This window comes from Nicotiana tabacum, chromosome 7 (assembly GCF_000715075.1).
Source record: "Nicotiana tabacum cultivar K326 chromosome 7, ASM71507v2, whole genome shotgun sequence".
NCBI lineage: Eukaryota > Viridiplantae > Streptophyta > Magnoliopsida > Solanales > Solanaceae > Nicotiana > Nicotiana tabacum.
This window is the reverse complement of record NC_134086.1, coordinates 62,881,958-62,908,882: the sequence shown is the minus strand read 5'-3', so window position 1 is coordinate 62,908,882 and position 26,925 is coordinate 62,881,958. Positions and strand designations below refer to the sequence as shown.

The 26,925-nt window shown below is 37.0% G+C and overlaps 2 long non-coding RNA genes across 2 annotated transcripts; one reads left to right on the top strand and one right to left on the bottom strand.

Annotated features, from left to right (window-relative positions):
- Positions 1 to 16,879: 16,879 nt before the first annotated feature.
- LOC142182701 (uncharacterized) lies at positions 16,880 to 23,417 on the top strand. The gene is made up of 3 exons (XR_012711661.1): positions 16,880 to 17,858; positions 22,147 to 22,216; positions 23,142 to 23,417. It is a non-coding gene; the product is annotated as an uncharacterized LOC142182701 (long non-coding RNA).
- A 954-nt stretch (positions 23,418 to 24,371) lies between these two features.
- On the bottom strand, positions 24,372 to 26,701 carry LOC107832593 (uncharacterized). The gene is made up of 3 exons (XR_001658599.2): positions 26,512 to 26,701; positions 26,354 to 26,404; positions 24,372 to 26,070 (listed from the first exon to the last, which is right to left on the bottom strand). It is a non-coding gene; the product is annotated as an uncharacterized LOC107832593 (long non-coding RNA).
- Positions 26,702 to 26,925: the final 224 nt, after the last annotated feature.

Genomic DNA, 26,925 nt, shown 5'->3' with positions numbered 1-26,925 from the left:
AGGTATTCTCATTCACATTTCACATACAAGTGACTAATTTTATTAGTATCAAATAATCCAAAAGTCTCCACATAACAATAACAAGACTAATTCCCTTAAGAAAGTCGTCACGCCATCCATCATAGGGAAAAGTCATCCGGTTCAATACAAAAATATTCCTCGAAAAAGAACCGTAGCATAAAGAAAATCCAAGGAAATACAACAAATAAATAAAAATAAAATAATAAAAATTACTAAAGGGAATAAATAACAAAATCAAATAATACTAACGAAGCAAAAATAACATAAACTAAAAACTACAAAAGAATAAGCAAAGGAAGAGAGATAAATAAAATAGAACAATAAAAGTGACTAATCTGCACATATATAACTGCTCACAACTACCCTCGCTAAGAGCACATGATAAGCAATACAAAAAAAAGCCCGACAAGGGCACACAATATCCATACAACAGAATAAGTCCGGCAAGGGAACAAGTCAAGTATCAATATATAAACAAAGTGTACTCCCTAAAGCCACCCCGAACTAACAACATTGTAGTGTCCTCACTGTACAATATCAATAGAAATACAAGTAGTTTGAGGGTAGAAGGCAACGAGAGGAAGGATAATCACTTCCGGGAAGAACTCGTAGCCTCATCATCATTGGTATCATCAACATCATCACCAGCAGCATTTGACATGAAAGAATACTCTTCGCTATCATCGTTGTTCTCAACTAGTATCTTCCTGTTCGGCTGCTCTCATTTGAAGTTGGTCTTGATGCCTCTCCATATCTTGATCATAAACTTGTCCTTCTTCTTATTCTTCACCTTCTCCTTTTGGAAGTCTAACGAAGATCTGCATGTGCCTTGGCCAAGTTGCCATAGGCTGTCTCGAGTATGCCAACGAATGCTGCTATTTTCTCCTAAGACTCTGCCTGCTTTTTCTGTGCATCTAAGTAGGTATTCATGAATTCCCTGGTGAAGTATGTGGGCATAGGCTGGGAGGATTAGGGCCCACTAGGGAGCTATGACACTAAGTCACGAATGGATGGAAGCTGGGAGTTTAGCATCCCAAATGATCCGCCAAGCACAGCTACCTGTGAGGAAGACTCTGGTCGGGCAACAGTAGAGGTGACTTTCATCTTCTTGCTCTTTACTGCACTACCCTCTCCCGTCACTCTCAAATAATGAAAGGGTTTGTCGATCGGCAACCATCGATCGATGTTGCGCACCTCAACCTCTGCCCGCCTGCACAACTTTGTAATCAGCAAAGGAAACATCAACCCTGCGTTGTCGTCTAGCAAATACTCTCTCAGCTCCCGCAGAATATAATGCTAAAATTCACAGGAATGCCATCAAGAAGGCATGAAATGATCAAGGCTCTAGCGTATGATACATTTGAGACATTTCACAGGGTGATACCCTGTTGCAGAGGTTGTAGAGCCATATTTTAGCTTTAGCTTTGAAGTCAATCGACATCGAACACCTTCTTTTGTTGGCCAATTTTGCTCTCATGCTTGCGAGATAGAGTTTAGACATAAGCCATTCTACGTTGTTGCAATGATCTCTTTCTAGCACTGGCTCGAGTGGATGGTCAGGAATCCTGAGTATGTCGTTAATATTCTTAGTCTCAAACCTCAATGTTTTGACTCTAATGATGAGTTGTCGGTCAGTAAAGTTTCTAAGCTTAAGATTTGTGTAAGATTTACGTACCCCCTCCTCATTGGCTTTGGACGTAGTAGAAATGAAGCATGACCATCCAGAGGTTTGTAGACGGCCATAAAATTCTAGGAGGTACTCGGCCAATTTATCCTCGGTGATCCTTTTTTCAAGAACGATCTTCTTTGTGATAAGATTGTCATAACACCGGCGATGACAATCAGCATACATGAAGCACAAATTATCAAATTATTCCTCAACCTCCTCCTCAATTTCATGATTAAATACAGAATTTTTGTTCATGTTCGGGTCTATTTTAGCCCAAAGTACCTTTGAAAAATCAAAACAATGTTAGTCGGGCCATAGAATCTTGTTAAGCAAATTAAAACAATGTAAGTAGGCCAAAGGACCAAGCTAAACAGGCCTAGGAAGCTCCAGTTGTGAAGCTACTGGAATTGAAGAAGCTACCCAGTTTTCACACCTACAGAAGCACCATCGCAGGTGTGGTCCCGCTTCTGCGTGTTTTCCTCTACTTCTACAGTTTTGCCCAATTTGCTAAAAATAGCACCTGTGGATCTTTCAATGCAGGTGTGAGGCTACATCTGCGACAATTCTCTTGCTTCTGCGATGTTCATCAGTTGGTTCAAAAGCCTAGTTTTTTCGACTCTTTTCACTCCTAAGCATGATTTTAGCACATAATTTATACTCAAGACTTCTAAATTAGTGCACTATATGAACCTACAACTCTCTTAAACTTAATTTTGTGGTACATAGCAAAAGATTTCCTTTTGGGCAATTCGTCGAACACGTTGCAAGCAGTGAGAATTTATGCTTTTTCAAGCAAATTGGGTTCTTAGATTTTCCCCAAAGTTTTTGTTCAACAATCAACTGCACACACTAATCATACTCTCAACCAATATCCCTCACTCCTAAAACTCCAAAAACTAACCGTGATAATAAAATAAAAAAAATTGAAAACGTGACTATAGAAGAGATGATGAAGAAGAAGAAAAAGAAAAGAGAAGTAGAAGAGAGGATTAGGTGAGAGCCATGGTACCTGTGTGGTTTTGTGCTTGAGAATTGTAAGTGTGAGCAGTTATCTGAAGAGCAGTAGCGTGAGAGAGGAGAGGGAGTTGTGAGGATTTGGGGAAATTAGAGTTTTACCTGACCGAGGAAGGGTTTTGTAATTTACCCGGTTGATCGCTTCTGGGTTAATTTAAGCGATAATGCAAGAGCGCTTCTATGGCAATAAAACCACTTATGTGGAATTGCGCATTTGCACTTCTATTTACGCTTCTACGTGGTCGCATCTGCGAGAAAAGTTCCGCAGATGCGGTTACACTAGATGAGTGGAGCCTAGATTTTTGCAGCCACTGTTTTTATGCATTCTAAAACCTCAAACTCCTCAATTCAACTCCAAAAAATCTGGAACATGGCAGATTAGTCAAAAATAATATACTAAGATAATCTAAAAAGAAAATTTCAAAAACGACTAAAAATTTTGAAAAATGATGGGTTGCCTCCCACCAAGTGCTGCATTTAACGTCGTGGCACGACGTGGATCAACTCTACCACTTTTCTCACCAGTTGGACGATATGAGTTGGTCACCCAACTTGGAATCAAGCTTATGACCATGAGCGGTGGAGGGGTTATAAGTAGATGATCAAGCAAAACATTAATTTCTTCATTTTGCACTTCTTGGCTTTCATGTGAGGAATTTCATTTTTCCTTCTTGTTCCCTCAAATTGTAAGATGTATGGCCTTTGACTTTCCTCCTCACAATCTCTCATTGGATCATGTAGTTCAATTCCAAAATCACCACACAATTCTAATGTTGAAAAATGCTTGGAATGTGACATCAAACCTCAAAATTGCAATTCTTCCCGGATTTTGACATCCTCTTTTTTCCCCCGGCTAGAGTCAATTTCAACCATATTTTCATTTAAACCGGTTAACTCTAATTTCGTATTTTTCTTAGCATCACGAACACTCATGGAGTCGGTTGGCGGATGTTCAATTCTTGATTCCTCAAAGTAAAGCTCACTTTCTTCCTCAAAATCGGACTCTTCTTGACCTCTTTCCACACTTTCAAGTTTGTGGGCATAGTAAGCCTCAACCAATATTTTCATTTGATCTTCCAAAGTGCGCATATTATCATCATTTTTAGTCAAGACTTGCTTCAAGTACTCGAGTGCAATGTTGTGCTTCTCCTCATTTTCAAGAATGGTCTTCAACATGAGCATCATCTTCTCATTTTGAGCATTTGAAAGTTCTTCTTGGTTTTGATCAAGTGTCAAGGAAGGATTTTCAGCTTCAATTTCTAAGGGAGATTCTTGGCTATCATTCACTTCCAAGGATATTTGGACCTCTAAAGCTTCAAGTATTTCTCCCATTTGAAAGTTCAGCCTTTCAAGCTCCTCCAAGGCATTTTGCTCTTTGTTTCCTTCTTCAAGTAAGAATTCTAACATAAGATTGAACTCTCCATTTTGACCATGCTCAATTTCTTCCACCTCCATATCCCTATAAATTTCATCACAAAAAGTAGAATCGGCATAGCAGGGGTTTGGGGAAGGGAAGGACAAATAAGTGTTGATACCCAATTTTTCCCTCATATATTTTCAAATGCATATATACTATCAAAATAGTTCATGAACATCAACCAATATTTTCCCATAATTTTCAGTAAATTTTTAAAAGAATTTTAATTAATTTATTCCAGCATTTTATTATCTAAATTATTACTAATTGCATCACAAATAATTTTATAATGATTTATTACGTCATTTTCATCATTTATATTTATAATAAGCTTTAATCATTGTATGTATAAATATACTTATATCTTTAGGCTATAATTGCAATGAATTTTCAATAATAGCCCTTATATGCATAATTACATTATTTACAAGGAAAATGACCTTATATTATTTTATAATAGTAAGTAATTATTTTAAATCATTTCATGTATAAATCACATTTTTGTCATTTATTAGCTAATTTTATAAATTATTGTATCAAATTAATTGGGTATTTAACATATAGCCTCTTTTAATTGATTTTCGGACCGCAGCCCAATTAAATCAACCCATAAACCATACCTGGTCCATACCCGCGCCAACCCGGATGGAATCCTGGCTGTTGATCTTCCATTGATCTCAGAATATCAATGGTCCGGGATCTATTTCCTTTTTTACTATTCCAAAACACCTAAACCCTATCTCAATTTCCAAATCCCGCCGCCCCTGAATCCTCTCCTCCTCTTTTCTCTCTCACCCTCCTCCTAACCCTATCCTGCCGTCACCAGAATCCCTTCAATCCATGGGTTTCTTCTTCGATTCTATGCCTTATCTGGCCTCCTATCTCTACTGGTTGTTTGACTTCCATGCTATTTGATGGAATCTCAAAGATATTCGACACAGACATGGTTCAAATACCTCATTTTCTGTATGAATCCATCTGTGTTCATTTCTATATTTGTGAGTACTAATATCTTGGTGTTTATGGCTTCATATCTCTGGTTCAACCCTGATTTTTCTCATCTTTGTTTATTTTTTACATAACCTAACTATTTCTGGCTAAATCGTTCAGATCTCCTTAGATCTGAAGCGGTTTGAGTTTGTTTGTTACTTTTCCTTTAAGATTCTGTTGTTTTTCTTATTCTTGTTGACCGATTTTTGTTTTTCCCTAAAAGCTAGGTTTTCACCTTTTTAAGTTTTTGCAAAACGTTTTAAAATGTTTAAGTGTTTAACTCCATTTTCTTCCTTTACTTTTCAACCGATTTTCATCCCTATGTCATTATGCCCTAGGGTTTCTACTTATTCTGTTGCTTGCTCTAATGTTTTCATTTTTGTTTTGGCTTTGTCAAACAAACTGATTAATTGATTTACTCGCGTAATTAGGGTTTGAAATTGTACTCTTTTTCAAAACTGATATCTCTTTGAAAGATTCTTACGTATTCTTTCCTTATATGTGATTCATGATTGGTACTACTTTCCTTAATTATATTACTAGCCTTGTTTCTGTGCTTTGATTATTGTGACCAACCTATAAATGTTCTCTAGACTTATTGCTTACCTTATTAATCCTCAATTTTGTCCGCTAATTGATTTCGTATGAGATTCTCCTTAATTTAAATGACATTCTAAGGATTTTGTTATTTTAATTGATTGATATTTAGCCCTAATTAACTGGTTAACTGATTTTGCATACATTATTTGTGTGCCCTTGATTTTTCTATCTTACTTGTTTACTCTACTGTATGCTATATAATCCTTTCACCAATCCGATTTTAAAAGTGACATACGCTTAATAAACACACACTAAGACACACAAGCTCACACATACACTTACACACTTACATTCACACAACTTAAGTTCTTTGTATCACTCTGATTTGCTGCATTGCCTAGTTGGCTAAAAGCTAAGGCTAGACTCTTGGATTCCAATTGCCTTCACCTTCATGTTTTCTTTCTCCCTAACTGGTATGCCTAATTCATGTTATCTTGTTCTGTTCTATATGCTTATGTAGTCAGTTTTATCACAGACCTCAATATGCTTTTGTTTGATACATGATTCCTGGCCTTCTCTTCCTCAACTATTATTCCTTAGTTCTTGTTATCTTGTTCTACTCCATTTGATTATATGATTAGTTTTCTTCAAACCTTAATATGCTCCTGTTTGCCAAATGTTTGCATTCTTCCTGACTAGTATGCCTTAATTCCTGTTAATCTACTTTGTTCTATATGCTTAGATGGTTATATTGCCTTAGCATGTCTAGCCCATGATTTATGTTTATTTCTTTCTATATTAATATGCTTTAGTTTCTGCTGCCTTGTGTTATGTGTTTGTTTGCTTGGTTATTTCAAACTTCAGCATGCTTCTATATGGTCCCACCTAGTGATAACTAATAGACTAGGTAATCTTTAGTAATATGCAACTTGATGGATTCAGTTGTATGCTCCCCATCCAGAACATGCTTAGGTATTGCCAATATATGTGGTCAATTTTGTCTGTAATTCAAGTATTTCTGCCTGTGTTGTGATTGCTTTAATTCTGATATATCATCCATATCTGAACTAATAACAATCTGCTAAATATGGAATCTATTTTGTTTTATAGTCTGGTAATTTGAACCTATTTGTTCGTAAAAACCAAACTATTTTTCTAAAAATGTCCCTTACATATGCTATTTTCAAACTTCCACTCTTAGCTATCTAGGTTCCTACCACCTCTAGCGAGAGCACAACCTAGTGTCCCTGAGACTCCTTTGAACTCTGACACATTGGAGCTGGTTACCAATCTCTTATGAATTCTGTGTATGTATCCAGTGTGAGCATTGCCCGGGGTCCTTGAGGCTCTTGGAGAACTTTGACACACTGGAAGCCTGGCTTAATTTGTTGTGGATCATGCTACTGTTTCAAGACTGTTGTATTAAAGGCCTGGCTTCCAATTTGATATTGGGCCTGCCAAGGCTCCCTATAGTGTGATGAATATCTGTGTGTAATTCACTCATACTAGTTTGTAATAACGTAATAATCTTTGTAAAAATAGATATGGATTTATTAGTAAATACTGGGGAGGTGTTTTTATATATCCTTGTCAGGTTCGGGTAGAAATCATGTCTGTAGATTGTTGTGATTCTTCATGTGCATACCATTAGAAATCATGCCTATAGGATCTTGTCCCACTATTTGAAATATAGAGTTTCATACTTGGCATCCTAGAAATCCTACTTATAGGTTGTTTTATCAATTCTGCATCAAGAATCCATATTTTACGCATATTCTCAATCTCAATGTGCATTAGAGACCATGTATATAGGATCTTGTTTGTGTAAATTACTGAACTTGCATGGCAATTTGTTAACATCTCTGCCCATATAGATTCCATGCCTATAGGAGATATATAAAATCAGTTTCTGTGATTTAGATATCATGTCTATAGGATATAAAATCAATTTATGCAATTTAGATATCATGTATATAGGAAATAAATAAATCAGTCCTAACACCTAGAAATCATGTTTATAGGAGCTAACTAATTTTGTAAATTTGAATGAATGTTTATAGGATCTGAAGAGATAAAACCTGTTTGTTAAAATCAGTAAGTGGTTTATAAACTGTAGTCGTTAATTAACAATTTTAGATACCATGCCTATAGGATTCCGCTCTAGCCCTCACTTAGGCAAGCCTGTAGGGTATTTAAAAATTATGGATCTAAAAAAACTGTGATTTTTTGCTGCTTGGAACATGCCATATTCAGAATATTAACAAAAATCTTTAGGAAAACTGATAGATATTGTTGCTCGCTTTAATAAAGTTGTTATGTTATATTTTGTTTATGCTCATCTAGATATCTTGTCTAAAGGGTCTTAAATTGATAAAACTCTCTATTTGAATTGTGTGCATTTGCTGTTTATTTGTGGAGGTTAACATAAGCCTTTATTTGCTCCTTATGTGACAGTCTTATTTGAATTTTGTTTGTCGCTTAGTTTTCTCATTTTGAAGCAATGTAGGTGAGTCTAGATCCATCCAAAAAATAGAAGTCCTAAACACCTCTAGGACTATAGGTAGAAGATAGGTAGTGCACGCATTAGGTACGCATTAGAAGCTGCTAGAATGCTTAGGTAACAACTGAAAGATAGTAATGTGGTAGTAAAGGAGATGATGACCTGTGCGCTAATGCTATGCGTAACACCCCAATTTGGGGAAAGTCACCAAGTATTGCATGGAAATGATCCTATACGCTAAAAACCGTAGGATCCCTTAATTCTTGTCTTAAAGTAATTATCTGTTTGTTTTAAATTGTTTAACTTTCCTTTAAAGACTAATTCTCTTAATTGAGTTTGGCCGGGACCCACCGTTGTGGACTTCGAGGGGTGCCTAACACCTTCCCCTCAAGGTAATTTTGAGCCCTTACCCAATCTCTGGTGATGTAAACTGGTTTCATGAGTTATTTGCTTTAGGTTCCCTAACGCACCTCAATCCGTTAGGCGGCGACTCTTCAAATCTCTTACCCAATTCTAAAAGGAAAGGAGTTGTCCCAAAATGTCGAAACTCGGACTCCACAAGGAAAAAGGGGGCGCAATAGCATGTCGACTCTGCTGGGGAATAATTAGGCTCTTACCATAACAAACTTATTTTTTGTGAATTAGTCTTAAGCATGTTTTATTCTATTAATACGTGTGCACCCTTTCCCCTTCTCCCTTTTATCTGGATTTAATTGCCTTATTTCAAGCATTTATGATTTCCTTTACTACAAAAACTGACGTGTCTAATTGTTTTCTTTCTTAAATGTCTTTCAATTATTAAATACCGCAATTATCATTTTTAATGTGCAAATACGTGACAATATGTTATTTATTTTTGCATAAATCATGCTCAACATCATATTTCACTTGTGCGTAATCAATCCTATAGCAACTCTTGATGAGTGTTTGCACCCTTCCAATATATCACCCTTTAAATTTAGAAAGGCTTATTTGCAGTAAAACTAGCCGATCAGTGGTGCAATCGACAGTTCCGTGCCTTTCCCCCTCAAGCTGTCCATTTGAGAGTACCAGTCTAGACCTCTATAGAAATCTTACTCTGATTAATTGTACATGCATCATGGTCAAACATAGCCAGATTAATATGTTGTCCACATAATAACCTTTTAAGACAAGCCTCGTCCAAAAGTCCACCGGGGTTTCCATAATCCCAATGGACGCAACCACAATTGTGTGCATTAATTTTGGAGAAATAAGTGTCAATACGCTAATCATTGTTGTATAAATAGTCAAATCTGGAGGGTGAAAGGGTCTATCCATATTTGTTTTGCAAAGAATGAGGCACGAAGTCCCCAGGTTCGGCATGGTCCATAACATATCACCATTATTGCTAGATTGGTTGGAGGATCTTATATCAAGAAATATCATGTGAAAAGGGTCTTGGGAAGTTTTCCTTCTCTATTGGACTTCCAACCGAACAACATGCTAATCGAAGATGCCACAATGTTCTGGGATAAAGAAAGAGCCGTGTTTCACTTTGGAAGCATAGAAATGACCCCTCTCTTGGACGAAATAGTGGGATTCACTAGGCTACCTTGAGATAGTATCGGTTTACTAGTAACAGAAAACCGCAAAACTAGGGGGTTTCTGAAGATGATGGGTCTGAGAAAGAATGAGGACTTGGAGTGCCTAAAGAAGTCTTACATAACTTTTGATTTTCTCTATGAACGATACGGTCACAACAGATATTATCGTATTTTTCATGATGAATTCTCCATCACTTCCTTGGGTTGGATTCACCGTAGGTTTTTTGTGTTCATCGTCTACTTCTTGGGTATGATAGTGTTTGTTTACCGTGAAAATGGCAATAACAATTAAATTTGATTTAGTGGTTCTAAAAATACGTGATATATTTTCATGCTAGTTGTTAGGCAGTTGATGTTGTGTAAAAGACTTCAAAGCGAGATAAGGGCTTAGAAACAAGATGATAATCAAACTGAATCGCTGTCAATTGGGGCCTCGAGCTTTCCTATTCGAGGGCCTTGTGGTAGGGTCTTTTGCTCGACTGGGAGCTATTGAAAATGGTTGATGGAGACTAACCGTTATAAACAAATCAAAGATGGTTCTTTATGGCCAATAATAAGTAATAAATGAAGAACAATAAATAGAACACGATAAATATAATCAATAAATAAGATAGCGAGATCAAGAGAATGTGTTAGAGAGCAGAGAGAATGTTCTAGTTTATTGGTATGGAGCAACATATGTTTACAAAATGATAAGGATCCCCTTTATATAAGAGGGAGAATACCAACATAGTACAAGTGCATTTATTACAAAGATATGGAGTTGGGACACCTAGTTAATGCCACGATACAGGCTCAGACTAGCCTGACAGATTTTGTCGGCTCTATCTTCACTCCTTGGGAACTCCCTATTTTATTCCCGTAACCGTCGGTCTCATACTGTCCCGAGGCCGAGCGTCAATGTCCTTTGAGGTACGAAACTCGACCGTGATTTTGAGCCTTCGAGGCATCATAACGATGGAAAATTGGACCCTCCGATTTTACTATATAACAATATTCCCGAACCAAGGGGATAAAATCCACACTAGACTGGCCATGGTAACCAAAACATTGATGGATGGGATCGAGGGGCAGACATATATCATTGTCCCTATGATCATAGCAGACATATACCGGGCCTTAGAGCGCTGCAGCAGGGGTACAAATACTCCGAAGGATGTAATCTGCTGCAACAACTTTGGTTGTTAGAGCATTTCCAAAGAGGTCAATACTATCAAGAGCTTCCGTGAAGGCCGTCGAATGATCACATAGCTTTCCATCATCCTAAAAGAATGACCAATATCCCAGACAGGTTTGCTCAACCCGAGAATGCCATAGGATAGGCATAATTTTTCTGCAATTTGACCGAGGATCAGGTTCAATAGATGTTCGAATGGTTCCGTACCTACGAGTTCATCATCAGATCTAGGGATATTCCACACTTGGTACTAATCGGGTTAAGGGGCATAGGAGACAGGTAGGAAGGAAGCTGGTCATACTGGGAGTTTAAAAATGAGTCACTACATGGCATATTTTCAAGATGACGATGTCCCATACAAATGTAAAGTTCACCATATGTGGCACTTGAAGATCATTGTAGGAAGGGATATAATCGAACCAGACCGGTATCACGCGGGGCATGTGCACTTCTACCCCTCATGGTTGGAAGATAACATAGCAGGAATATTCGAGCCGAGGATTGGTCAAGGAAACAGGGTCATTGATGAAGTTGCCGAAGTGCAATTGAAATATAACAAACTGTGCAAAAGAGTTCACGAGTCCGAGGCCGAGCATCTGTAGCGACACAAGACCAATATGGAACTAATTAATGAATGGAAGGATATGGTTGTTAGATCAAGCGAAAGGTTGGAATATCTGAAGTACCGTCTGATGGAATTAGAGAGAAAAATGAGTAAGAGAGTCACCAATTTCCAGAATGCCGAAGGAAGCGAAGAAGGACATTTAATGAGGGCATACCTATTGCTGAACCTGCGCGAACTGGGAAATTTGATCGATGAAGCCAAAACATCAATCCTGGAGAAGGTCCTTCTGGGACAAAGTAGATTAGGTTTATTTACATTTTCAAATGTAATAAGGCCAAGTATCATTAGTGACTTATCTTATTTAGTGTTGTTTTAGATTCATCTATTTTTACATTAATGAAATGAGGCAATTATTAGCACTGAAATTCTCCAAATCAACGTGTCACTAGTCCTACCTCGGGCACAACGAGACCCCCAATTAGGATGGGATTTACATTCCCGCAATATGTGTTTAAATACTGCAAATATTTTCAGAATCCTTACTTACTTATTTACCTTTTTATTTTTCTTTATTGTTATTACTCCCATCCCCTAAGGTTGGTTCGCACATACCGGCATCATCAGCATATCACACCAGATCTAGAGGCGCTCCACCTCCTACTCCTCCGAGTAATCCGAAAAGCAGAGAAAAAACTAAGATGGATGATTTGAGTGGTATCCGAAAAGAAAATGTTGAGATTATTGAAACTTCAGATGGTCAGAGTACTCCGGCCCAGAATGATTTGGTCCTACGATTGGAGCAGAAAATACTAGAATTACAAGGAGAACTTGAGCAGGTCCGCAAGATGGCAAACCTCTCCCTCACCCTAAACATCCAAGACGTTAACCAACAAAATGCTCAAAACTCAGCAGCTCCCCAAAATACGCCAAACCAACGTCCACAAAATCTTCCCGCACCCTATCAATACGCCACACCGCCTCAAAACCCCAATCCTCTACCGGTACCAACTCTTCCACAACACCATCATTAACCAACCTAGTACCCACAAACCACTACCTATCACACTCCTCAGAACACACCAAAACTCATTTCCGATCCTCAAAACTCGACCAATGACCACTACTACACAAAAATCCCTGGAACCCAACAAAACAACCCCATATACGTGGAAACCCTACCTCACTCTGCTCAACCAATCTCCTTGTTACACCCCGTAAATTTAACAACATTGACACCGTTATATATGTTTGATGTGGTATTTTGAGTGGAATGTTTTTGTAAAAAAAAATTAAAAATAATATAATAATAATTTGAAAAATATGATTTTATATAGTTATTAATATTACTACTTTCGAATATGTTTTAAATTATTCACATAATATGAGAAATGTTTATGATATTTTCTATATTGTAAAGATATGAATTATTTTTTCCACAAGAAAAGAAGATCATCTTTTTACTATTTTAAGAATTAAGCCTATAAAAATGCGTACTCTTTATATGAGATTGGGAAAATTAGAAGTTGAGAAAATATACGTATTTTATATCGATGTTTTAATAAAATAATGGTGTATGTATTGATTTTATATGGTACCATGATTTATTAGTATTTTAATATTTAATAGTTGTACTATAGGATAAGGACAAGACTCTTTTCCAGATTGTAAGTGTATTTATGGTATTACAAAGAAGTTATAAATAAATTCGTGGAGGTGAGAGGGTAAGGAAATCAGAGAAAATGAGTTGCGTCGAACTTTGATAATTTGGAATAAAATACGATCCAAGCTATAATACCTCATATTTATGGGCTAATAATATACCACATGACCATGTTAGTATGATGGATAAAGTGAGTTAAAATAAGTAGTATTTTAAGTAAATTGAGATAATTCTTAATTATGCGGATGATTGGTTAATTATCAGGTAACGGGTCATTACCTAATTAATTAATGAGTTATGGATGGATAAGACTAACCCTCCCTACCCCACGTGGAAGCCACTCTTTCTTCAAACTAATGACTCTTAATAGTTTTGCAAGATATTTCCTTACCTTGGAGGGGAGGTTAAATATGTTTATTTGCATTTTTGCCAAGACTTTTTTTTTTTGGAAAAAAGGCAAGCAAACATTTTTCTCCAATGGTGTCTACTTATTGCCAAAGTAATGGCAGATGTTGCATGGCGTTTACATAAAATTAGGTGGAAAAACAAGGACGTAAAGATTTGCCACTGATCTTAGATAAATTCCCTGTTTAAAGTTATTCATACGAGAGATAGATTTTAGAGACGAGCTTCATTAGAGTGCCTGCTCTGTCATTATCCATTTCACATGTTGCATAGGGATGAGCTTGTGAAAATACTAATGATGTAAAAATGATTCACTGTTATGGGAAGTTTATTTGTTTTATCACTTAAAGATATCACTTGGTGCACTAGATAAACTTTTGAGAATAATATATAGTCATTTCTTGTTGCAAAAGATGGAGTTTATGTTGAGTTGCAGATCCTTTTTATGTAAACGAGGCCTCGTCTTTGACAAAAAAGAACCGTGGAACTTATTTTGCCTCATCTCAGTACTACTATTATCTTCTTTCTATTCTTGTCGAATACAAGTAAAGTTAAATATGATGCCACATATTTCTTTTATAGTTACAACTCTTTCTCTTATTAAGTATCGTTGTTTTACATGGAAGAGAGATGTGTATTTTATTTTAAATATTTGTTAGGAATTGTCCTTGCGCCATTTTTGCAGTTTTTCCCTTTTTGTAAGGTTCAAATTTTTAGGTAGTTGATAGAGTTTGAGCTATACTGTCCAAGTCCAAAAGAATATATGCACTGTCTTCGAATAGTTCGAGGAGAGGGTTTGTCGAAAAAATCGAATCAGGTATGTTAAGGCTATCCATTCTTTCTTTTGGAATAATCCAAGTAACGATACGTAAACGTAATGATATTCCATAAGTGGTTCTACCCTTAGTAGTTAAGGAAATCTACATTATTTATTCCCATAAAATGATATTCAAGAATGTCTAAATATGTTCCTAAGTCCCTATTGAGGTATATTATTAAAATGTTAAATGAAGTTGTGTATGGTATATGATGGAGAAGTTAATATTTATAATATATAATATAGTGATACATGTACATGCATCTTCATGTATTTACCACCGTGCTACGGCCGGTCGGGTAGTTACCACTGGTTGGACAGTTATATATCATTATTTATCGTCGGTTGGGCAGACATGCATATTAATTTACCACCAAGCTACGGCTAGTTAGGTAGTTACACATTTACCACCGAGCTACGGCCGGTTGGGCAGTTACATATTCACCACCGAGCTACGGTCGGTCGGGCAGTCATGCATTTACCACCGCGCTACGACCAATCGGGCAGTTATCACTGATCAGTTGGGTAGTCATGCATCATACGATATGAATAATAGTCTCAAAGCGAAGCATTATATATGCAAGTATGAATATATGGTGGCGCTTCAGAGATGCAGGTTGATTCTTATATGTCATTAATTAATGTTGACTTATTATTATATTTCAGTTCTGCCTTACATATTAAGTATATTATTCGTACTGACGTCCTTTTGTTGGGACGCTGCATTCGTGCCTGCAGGTATAGATAATGAGTTAGACGAGCCCTCATAGTTGACGAGATTTGCTTCAGCAAAGGATCAGTAAGACTCCACCTTATTCGGAGTGCAGCCGAGTTTATGAGTCATCGTGTCAGAGTTTTGCTACAGACTTATGGGTAGGCCGGTACCCTGTCCTATTTTATGTCAAATAATCTTAGAGGCTTTGTTGACACTAGTTTATTATATATAGTATGTCAAAGGCCTTTACGGTCCATATGTATTCATGTTTTATGAACAAAATTTCATGGATATAACATTTGCCCACTTACAATTGTACGTTACGAGTTGTGGTCATGTTGGCCCATTATAGTTACAAAAGAAATGAATGAGTTACAGAGTGGTTCGCTCGGGCCAGTGCGGCACCAGATGCCAGCCATGCCTCCTAAGGTTTGGGCGTGACAAGGTGGTATCAGAGCAGTTCTGTCTTAGAGATTCTACAAAGTCGTGCCTAGTAGCGTCTCACTTATGGGTGTGTTACGCGCCAGATTTATAATTGAGAGGCTATAGGGCATTTAGGGGATGTTACTCTTCTTTTGTTTCCAGATCGTGCCATAGAGCTAAGTCGTAAGATTTCAGTATAAAGCTTCCACCGAATTTTGTATGCACCAGAGGTGCTATAGCAATAGAACTTTAAGGCGTAGATGTAATTTCTATCTATGTTGAAGGGAGGTTATGAAAGGAACAGAAGATACGATGCGAGATTAAAAAATAAGTAAAGTAAAAGTTAAAAAGATACGAGATACTCAAATTGAAAAGGTTGTGAATAGTCGAAACTTTAGAGAGAGATTGGATTTTAGTGTAGTCACAGAGAAGACCCTAGTTAAAATTTTGATAACCTCTAAGAGTTAACATTCGAGGACGAATGTTCTAAAGGGAGGAAGGATGTTAAAACCCGTAAATTTAACAACATTGACACTGTTATATATGTTTGATGTGATATTTCGAGTGGAACGTTTCTGTAAAATTTAAATATATATATATATATATATATAATCTCTATATAATTATTAATATTACTTCTTTCGAATATGTTTTAAATTATACATATAATATGAGAAATGTTTATGAGATTTTCTTTATTGTAAAGATATGAATTATTTTTTTTACAAGAAAAGAAGATCATCTTTTTACTATTTTAAGAATTAAGCCTATGAAAATTTGTACTCTTTATATGAGATTGGAAAAATTAGAAGTTGAGAAAATATACGTATTTTTATATGGATGTTTTAATAAAATAATGGTGGATGTATTGATTTTATATGGTACCATGATTTATTAATATTTTATTATTTAATAGTAGTACTTTAGGATAAGGACAAGACTTTTTTCGAGATTGTAAGTATTTATGGTATTAAAAACAAGTTATAAGTAAATTCGTGGAGGTGAGAGGGTAAACAAATCGGAGAAAATGAGTTGTGTCGAATTTTGACAATTTGGAATAAAATACAATCCAAGCTATAATACATCGTATTTATGGGCTAATAATATACCACATGACCATATTAGTATGATGTATAAAGTGTGTTAAAATAATAGTATTTTAAGTAAATTGAGATAATTCTTAATTATGCGGGTAATTGGTTAATTACCGTGTAACGGGGCATTACCTAATTAATTAATAAGTTATAGGTGGATAAGACTAACCCTCCCTACCCCCACGTGGCAGCCACTCTTTCTTCAAACTAATGACTCTTAATAGTTTTAGTCTAGGTGGCATGACTAGGAAAAGTGTTATGACCTAAGTTACATATCATTTTAGAAAGAGAATCCTTATGACTTATAGACATAAGAATTATTTTCATTCATAACGTGAAATTTCAAGGATGTGGAGTTTTTTTTCATGAGAGTATTGAAATATTTATTCAAATATCCCTATAAATGTTTTTCAAAATCTTTTGCAAGATATTTCCTTACCTTGGAGGGGAGGTTAAATATGTTTATTTGCATTTTTGCCAAGATTTGTTTTTGGAAAAAAAGGCAAGCAAACATTTTTCTTCAATGGTGTCTGCTTATTACCAAAGTAATGGCAGTTGTTGCATGCTGTTTACATATAATTAGGTGGAAAGACAACGACGTAATGATTTGCCACTGATCTTAGATAAATTTCCCTGTTTAAAATTATTCATACGAGAGATAGATTATACAGGGACGAGCTTCATTAGAGTGCCTGCTCTGTCATTATCCATATAACATGTTTATAGTAGAAAGAGTGTTGCATAGGGACGAGCTTGCGAAGATACTAATGATGTAAAAATGATTCACTGTTATGGGAAGTTTATTTGTTTTATCACTTAAAGATATCACTTGGTGCACTAGATAAACTTCTGAGAATAATATATAGTCGGTTCTTGTTGCCAAAGATGGAGTTTATGTTGAGTTGCAGATCCTTTTCATGTTAACGAGGCCTTGTCTTTGAAAAAAGAACCGTGAAACTTATTTTGCCTCATCTCAGTACTAATATTATCTTCTTTCTATTCTTGTCAAATACAAGTGAAGTTAATTATGACGCCACAAGTTTCTTTTATAGTTACAACTCTTTCTCTTATTAAGTATCTTTGTTTTACATGTAAGAGAGATGTGTTTTTTATTTTAAATATTTGTTAGGAATTGTCCTTGCGCCATTTATGTTGTTTTCCCTTTTTGTAAGGTTCAACTTTTGAGGTAGTTGATAGAGTTTGAGCTATGCTATCCATGTCCAAAAGAATATATGCACTGTCTTTGAATAGTTCGAGGAGAGGGATTGTCAAGAAAATCGACTCAGGTATGTTAAAGTTATCCGTTCTTTCTTTTGGCGTGATCCAAGTAACGATACGTAAACGTATTGCTATTCCATAAGTGGTTCTACCCTTCGTAGTTAAGGATATATATATATTATTCATTCCTATAAAATGATATTCAAGCATGTCTAAGTATGTTCCTAAGTCCCTATTGAGGTATATGACTAAAATGTTGAATGAAGTTATGTATGGTATATGATGGAGAAGTTAATGTTTATAATATAGTAATGTATGTACATGCATCTTCATGTATTTACCACCATGCTATGGCCGGTCGGGCAGTAACCACTGGTTAGGCAGTTACGTATCATTATTTACCGTTGGTTGGGCAGACATGCATATTAATTTACCACTGAGCTACGATCGGTTGGGCAGTTACACATTTAACACCGAGTTACGGACGGTTGGGCAGTTACATATTAACCATCGAGCTACGGCCGGTTAGGCAGTTACGTATTCACCACCGAGCTATGGCCGGTTGGGCAGTTACATATTCACCACCGCGCTACGGTCGGCCGGGCAGTTACCACTGATCAGTTGGGCAGTAATGCATCATACGATATGAATAATAGTCTCAAAGCGAAACATTGTATATGCAAGTATGAATATACGGTGGCGTTTCAGAGATGCGGGTTGATTCTTATATGTCATTAATTAATGTTGACTTATTGTTATATTCCAGTTCAACCTTACATACTCAGTACATTATTCGTACTGACGTCCTTTTGTTGGGGACGCTGCATCTATGCTTGCAGGTATAGATAATCAGTTAGACGAGCCCTCATAGTTGACGAGATTTGCTTCAGCGAAGGATCGGTAAGACTCCACTTTATTCGGAGTGCAGCCGAGTTTATGAGTCATCGTGTCAGAGTTTTGCTATAGACTTATGGGTAGGTTGGTACCCTGTCCTATTTTATGTAGAATAATCTTAGAGGCTTTGCAGACACTAGTTTATTATGAACAGTATGTCAGAGGCCTTTACGACCCATATGTATTCATGTTTTATGAACGAAGGTTCATGGATATAACATTTGCCCACTTACAATTGTACATTACGAGTTGTGGCCATGTTGGCCCATGATATTTACAAAAGAAATGAATAAGTTACATAGTTATTCTCTCGTGCCAGTGCGGCACCGGGTGCCAGCCACGCCTCCCAAGGTTTGGGCGTGACACTCTTATACACCAAAATCCACTGAGAAGGACCTGCCCATCAAGAACATGGCCGATGAGCTTAAGAAGTTGACAAGTCGAGTTTAGGGTGTTGAACAAGGTAAAGGTATAGATGGTCTGAACTATGAGGATTTATGCGTACAACTAGATATGGAACAGCCGGAGGGTTACAAACCTCTCATGTTCGAAATGTTTGATGGAACCGGTGATCCCAACATTCATCTAAGAACTTATTGTGACAAGCTCGTTGGTGTCGAAAAATATGAAAGGATTCGAATGAAGCTCTTCATGTGAAGTCTTATCGGAGATGCCCTGTCCTGGTACATAAGCTATAATCCTAAGAAATGGGCCAGTTGGGTGAGCATGACATCAGATTTTATGGACGGGTTCAGGTTTAATACGGAGAATGCACCAGATATCTTCTAAATCCAGAACCTAAAAAAGAAGCCAACTGAGACTTTCCACGTATATGCTACTTTGTAGAAGTCGGAATCAACCAAGGTCAGACCAACATTAGACAAGGAACAGATGAACAAGTTCTTTGGGAGGCCACATGACCCACAGTATAATGAAAAGCTAATGGTTATTGAGAACCATAAGTTCTCCGATATCATTAAACTCGCAGAAAGGATTGAAGAGGGTATTAAAAGCGGGATGGTGACAAATTTTGAGGCACTGTAGGCCACGAACAAAGCATTGCAATCAGGTGGTATATCGAAGAAGAAAGAAGTAGGGGTAGTAATGGTGGCCCAAGGCATAAAATCTCCACTCACATAACAACCACCTCCACCTACATACCAACCCTCACCTCCCAGACATTCTCAACCTTCCACCACCTATCAAACTTATAACACCCACCTAGTCCATTACCATTCGCCTCCAACCCGTCAAAGCTATCAAAAAACTAGACCTAATTTTGATTGAAAACTACCTAGACAGTACACCGCCATTGCTGAACCCATCGACCAGCTATACGAAAGGTTGAGGCTACTGGTTATGTCACCCATATTCCTGCTGTGGCGATGGAGAATTCATCATCATACCGGTATGAAAGGGCACACTATTGACGAGTGTAGAACATAAAGATAGATCGAGATATTGATTGATAATAAGGTCATACAAGTTAAGGAAGTTGCACCTAACATTCGCAATAATACTCTTCCAGATCATAGGGGCGAATGGATCAATGCGATAGAAACTGACTAGGAGTGGGATTCTGAGGGATCAATTGGACTTATCAAAGAGGGTGACGATCCTAAGAAGCCCCCAGTCACGCTCAATCCTACTGTGGTCCAGGTACAGCCGCCAGTTGAGGTTGAGGTAACCGCATCAGTTCCATTTGAGGTAGAAGTAACCCCAACTGCAGCCACATCTATTCCATTTGAGGTAGATATGACCACCCTTTCACAGTGAGAGTAGCAACCACACCTCCTTTTAAGTCCAATATCATATCTTGGGATTACGTTGCCGAAGCTAGGAGAAAGGGAAAAACAAAGGTGGAAGAATTTGGTGCCGCACAGGGGATGACCAGAACTGGAAGGATCTATACACGAAAATTTGGGAGGAACAAGCAAGGAAGCTACTACTAAACAACCCGTCATTAAAACTGGTCCAGATGAGTTTTGGAGGATAGTACATGCAAGGGAATACTCTATCATCAATCATTTGAACAGGAATCCCGCCCAGATATACATCTTGTCGCTACTACAAAATTCTGAGGTGCATAGGAGTCACAAGATCACCTTCCACAAGGATGAACTACTATCTGAAGGATTGAGTCACAATAGGGCATTGCATATAACAGTATAATTTGTAAACAAATTCATCACTAGGGTCATAATAGATGGGGGTTATGGTTCCGTTAGCTTTGTTGGGTGATTTCGGGCTTAGGGGCGTGATTGGATTATGTTTTAGAGGTCTGTAGCTAATTTAGGCTTGAAATGGAGAGAGTTGCATTTTTGAAGTTTCTGGTCCGATAGTGAGATTTTGATCTAAGGGACGGAATGGAATATCGAGAATTGGAGTAGTTCCATAGTGTTGAATGTGACGTGCTTGCAAAATTTCAGGTCATTCAGACGAGATTTGATAGACTTTTTGATCTGAAGCATAAGTTAAGAGTTCTTTGAGTTCTTAGGCTTGAATCCTATGTTAAATTGGTGATTTGATGTTATTGTGAGCATTTCTAAATTTTGAACAAATTTGAACGATGTCATGGGATGTGTTGGTATAATTGGTTTGAAGTCTCGGGGACTCGGGTGAGTTCCGGGTAGGTTCCGGGATGTTTTAGGCCGAAAATTATAGTTGTTGCAGGTCCAAAAGAGTTGCAGGTCTCGGAACCCACCAGTGCGGTCCGCATAAAATCTAGTGCGTCCGCGGTGGGGGCTGTGCAGCCACACAAAATGCAGTGCGGTCCGCGCTGAGGAAAATTTCACTGGTCCAACTTCAGAAGCTCATATCTTTTGATCTACAAGAAATTTTGGGATGATTCAAAAATGAAAGTTGTAGACCTTCGTGTCTAGTTTCCAGAAAGATAAAGTGATCACAATTTGCAAATCTGTTGAGAAAGTTATGGTCAAAATACTAAAGCTTGTCACTGCAGTCAAAACCTGTGCGGACAACACTCGTTTTTGTGCGGTCCGCAGTGGTGGAAATCCGGGGGGTGCTCTATAAGTACGAGGTTTCTGGTTTTATTTCATATTTTGACCTAGAGAGCTCGGATTTTGGCGATTTTTCGAAGGTTTTTCAGGAAATTCATCAAGGTGAGTGATTTTAACTCAAATTGGCTAGAGTACAAGAATCCATCATTGAATTCATCATTTAATTCTTGATTTGAGATGGAATTTGGGAAGAAAATTTGTGATATCTTTCGAAAATGTAAAAAGATGATTTGAAGGACCAAATGTTATCGGAATTGGATAATTTTGGTATGGTTAGACTCGTGAGGGTATGAGGATTCTAAAAATGTAAATTTTACATGATTCCAGGATGTTGGCCCGAGGGGCATTTTGGTCATTTTATATAATTTTGGTATTAGCTTAGATTTAATTGTAGAATTAGTTACTTGAAGTGTTATTTACATTATGCAATTGAATTGAATAGATTTGGGCCATTTGGAATTGAGTACTCGTGGCAAAGACATGGTGTTGGGTTGATTTTGAGCCGGTTCGAGGTAAGTGGCTTGTCTAACCTTGTGTGTGGGACCTTCCCCTTAGGATTGATATATGTGGTAATTGAAATGCCATGTACGTGAGGTGACGAGTGCGTACTTATGCAATTTTTTGGATATCTGATTTTCTTTAAGTATTTATTAGTATGTTCCTTCTCCTACTTTTATTAATTGTACTATTAAGCCCGTTATTAGCTTAGGAAAACATGTATAAGTGATTTAATTGCTTTAATTATTCAATCTGTTTACCTAAACTCTGTGCAGCATGCTAGGCTAGAATTATTTGTTGCCTTAACATGAAATTTCCCTTCTCTACATATTTTCTTGCGGATGCTGTGTATTTTTATTGGGACTACGGATGTGGGATTCCGATAGCTCCCTTTTGTCTATTTACTATGGGACTGCATGTTAGATTCTCGATAGATCACCCTGCACATGGAACTCTGGGAATGCACCCAGTAGATTCCCCTAGTATTGGGTATTTACATTTGGGACTACGGATAGAAATTCTGGTCGATCCCCGCGCACTGATGCTTGGACTACGGGACGGGTTCCCGGGAGATCCTTCGGATATATATATGATGGACTACGGGATGGTATCCCGGGAGATCCACTGGACAGTTGTAATTGGGACTACAGGACGGTATCCTGGGAGATGCTCGATTGTTATCTTTGTGTTGAGCTGTATTTCCTTTCGTGGCTTGTTTTGTCTCTGTTCTAGTTGTTATTGTTCTGTTAATTCTATGTTATTTCTTACTGTTGCACTTATATATATTGTTTTATTCCACACTGTTAACCCTTATATTGTATTTAACCTCAGTAGGGCCCTGACCTTTCTCGTCACTACCCAACCGAGGTTAGGCTTGGCACTTACTGAGTACAGCTATGGTGTACTCATGCCTCTTCTGCGTATATTTTTCATGTGCAGATCCAGGTACTTCTACTCAGGTCTACCATCCTTGAGGGAAGCGACTACTTAGAGACTTCGAGGTACATCTGCCGCGTCCGCAGACCAAGGAGTCCCTTTCTATTCTTGCCTTTTAGTATTTAGCCCTTCTGTACTTTCTGTTCTTATTAGACAAATTCCGGAGTTAGAGCTATGTAGTATTTCTTTTTCTTAGCTTATGATTCGTGGGTTTCCGGGTCTTAGATTTAGATCTTGGTTTTGAGATCTATATAAATATGGTGTATGCCGAGCGACACATTTAACACTGTTATTTGCCTTATTTCTGTTTTTAAATTGTTTTGCTTCCATAAGTTTTGGTTATCTTCTGCAAGTTTAGGCTTACCTAGCCGTAGAGACTAGGTGCCATCACGATGGTTCACGGAGGGCGAACCAGGGGCGTGACAAGTTGGTATTAGAGCTATAGGTTCATAGGAGTCATGGATTACAAGCTGGTTTATTAGAGTCTCACTGATCGGTATGGAGACGTCTGTACTTATCTACGAGAGGCTATGTAACTGTTAGGAAAATTCCACTTCATTTGATTTCCTTGTCGTGCAATATTTTGACATCACCATTCTAAATTTCTGTCTTCTATTCTCTCACAGATGGTGAGGACATGTATTACCAGAGATGATCAGACACCTGCATCCCCTGTGAGAGCCGTCAGAGGTCGGGGCGGGGGTAGACACTACAAGAATTTGGTCTTTTTGTGGCAACTAAAGTCGCCACAAATGGTGATAAAGTCTCCATTATATGTTTTTTGCAGCGACTTTGGGCTCGCTCCAAGTATTAGCATTACTGAATGTTTATTGTGACGAGTCTTGGGGGTCGCCACAAATAGCACACATTTTGTAGCGACTGAGGTCGCGTCAAAAACATGTTACATAAAATTGAATTTAGGTGGGCCGCTACTAAACAATGACATATAGTGGCAAGTATAGTCGCTACAAAAGACATCCAGTGGCGATATTCTCATTGCCACAGAAGGATTTTCTTTTTATGGCAACCAGGGTCGACATTGAAAACTCTTTTTTATAAAAAAGTTAAAAAATAATAATGCAATTGCGAACGTTATTCCTACTAATTTTCCAATAGCATTTTCATTATAATGAACACCACAGATACTCTTAAATAAAACTATATAGAAAGTTTCATTACCAAATATTTTGGAACAAATTATATAATGCTCCATAATACATTTGTCATTGCACATACACCTAGAAAAGAGAACGTCAAATATGTTTGAACTCCTACTTGTCGAATAACATTATCCTCTGGTATTTTAGAAAAAAATGCAAAGGACCACGTCTTCAAACTATTTCAATATCTTCAAGTTACTCCAATGTCTTCAACATGCTCCTTGAGCATCTTTATTTCCCCATTGTTGAAGTACTATATCCTTACTATTAAAAAAATAAATAATAACAGTAATATACACAAGTATACAAAAAAGGGTTAATCATAAGTCAAGTGCTAAAGGAAAGCATATAAAAAGGAAAGGTCAACTCAACCACACAGAACTATGGGAAGTGAATGTCTTTCAAGAAATTCAGGACATACACTGAATTTCCACTGTAAGCCTAGTGGAATGAGTAATATTAAGTTTTGAACATAAAATGGTATATGCAGCCAAAAGATCCAGAAACATATTCAGTTATACCTATTACAAGGAACATTGACCACATTTCCCTTCTAGTATTATCATTAATTGATGTACCTTCCAACAATTAATATATCCATCACCAGAATACAAAATAAATGATTCTTATCTCAAGCTGTTAACTCACACTATGCTATCTTGTCAGCTATGGAACCTCTATCTGGTAATCAATAACAGAGTAAGCGAGATATTTAAGCTAAATTTTACCGTGCGTTAAGAAACTTACTGAAACATATCTGGTGTTCAAAGAACGAAAATAATTTTATTAATAGATTTTGATAGTAAAAGAAAAAAATAGCATATACAGGTAACTTCCCAAGATGCTTTTCCGTGAATTTGGTTTGTTAAGTATTTCTCTGTAATAAGGATTTTGCGTAGAAAAGTAAAATCTACTATTATTTTCTCTTTGGTTTAAAACCTGAAATCATGACAAATAACATTAGTTGTAATATGATTAGTCTTTCTATTTAAATATGTAAGGCAAAAGGGTCATAGGCAAACAGGAGCTCAGAGTAGATAATAACGCATATGCAACTCATATTGCTTTGATATAGTCATTTCATTAGAAGGTATTTTATGAAACTCAACCATTTCAAAGCTTAGAAATTAGTTCTAGCATTTGATCCAAAAAGCAAACAAAAATCTGTTTACCACCCTGTTAGTGTTTTGAATAGGTGCTGCTCTACAGCAACAAGAATAGGCAATCCTCTTGGCCTAACAATTTTTCTATAACCATTCTGATAAAGGGTACAACCTTTGAGTACAAATACAAAGGTGAAACATATGTTAATTAATAAAAAACAGAAGGAAAAGATCTTGATAATGATCTAGAACTGTTATCACCTTGCATCTGCCCCTCCATTTCTTAACTGTGCAAAATAACACAGTTATACATTTTTAAAATGAGATTTAACTGCATATCACTCTCTTTCAAATCATTAACTTATGCCAAGATATTCAAATTAAGAAGTAACTTTATGTTAAAAATGTGTACTTTGTCAAGCATATGAAAAGTAAAACATTCATGGAAGAGGCAAGAAAAGTTAAAATGCATCTTCACCCAAATACAATAGACTAAGAGCTACTACAAAATTTAGTAAAGCACCCAACTAGAAGAACAGAAGCAAGGTTGAACATACGATAGCTTGAAATTTCAGCATTTCACTCACTTGGGAAGCTGATTTGCAGATGCGGTTTCGAGCTCTTTAGACTAGTAATTGGAAACACCATATGCACACCCAGTGGAAGGATCTGTTATAGGGCACAATGAACCAACAAAAGTAAAATCCTGTTATTTAGTTTATCTGATGAGTATATATTAGTTTGATAGGATTTTAAACTCCTAATTTGGTGCTAAAGTTCCTTGTGTTGTTATTTGAACATTTCAGTTGGTCAGGTGAAGATGACTCAGATCATGGCTCCATCTGCACAATGGCAGATGAGGACAAAGAGCTCAACAGATGCTACTCCACAGGCAGAGAGATCCCATATATATTGAAAGAGCGAAGAAGAAAAAGAATGTTGAAAAACTCACCAAAGAGAGTAGACGACACTTGAGAGCAGCGAAGTTGAAAGAGAATTATCCCTAAATGCACGAAATCGATTAGGAAAAGAAATAAAACTAAGAAATAACCAAAAAAAACAGAGAAAACAAGAATAGTATTAATAGAAAGAAACCAAGACAAAATTTACCTGTCTAGTAGAACTCAGAAAGGGAAGATCTTTAGGTGAGTCAGTACACAGTAGAGAGAGAAAAATCAACTGCAAATTAGAAGTGAAGCAGATACAAATGAATTGCAAAGTTTCCGTAGCTTGTATCTAAAGTTCATAATATTTTATTGACCATGAAATATTCCAGAAGAACTCAGAAACATGAAGGTGAAAGTCTAGACCCCCTCATAAAAATATTCTTTTAAGGGCAAGAGAACATTCACACTACTCCTTTTACCTACCTACACTAAACAGAGTTTAGATCTATTCTAATTCATGCTTTATTAAAGAAGTGAAATTCAATGTGACAAACGTGAAGCCATGCAATTCTGTGTGGTTCGGCAAATCTCTCATGATCTGAATTTAGTTTGACATCATATAGAGTAAATTACAACT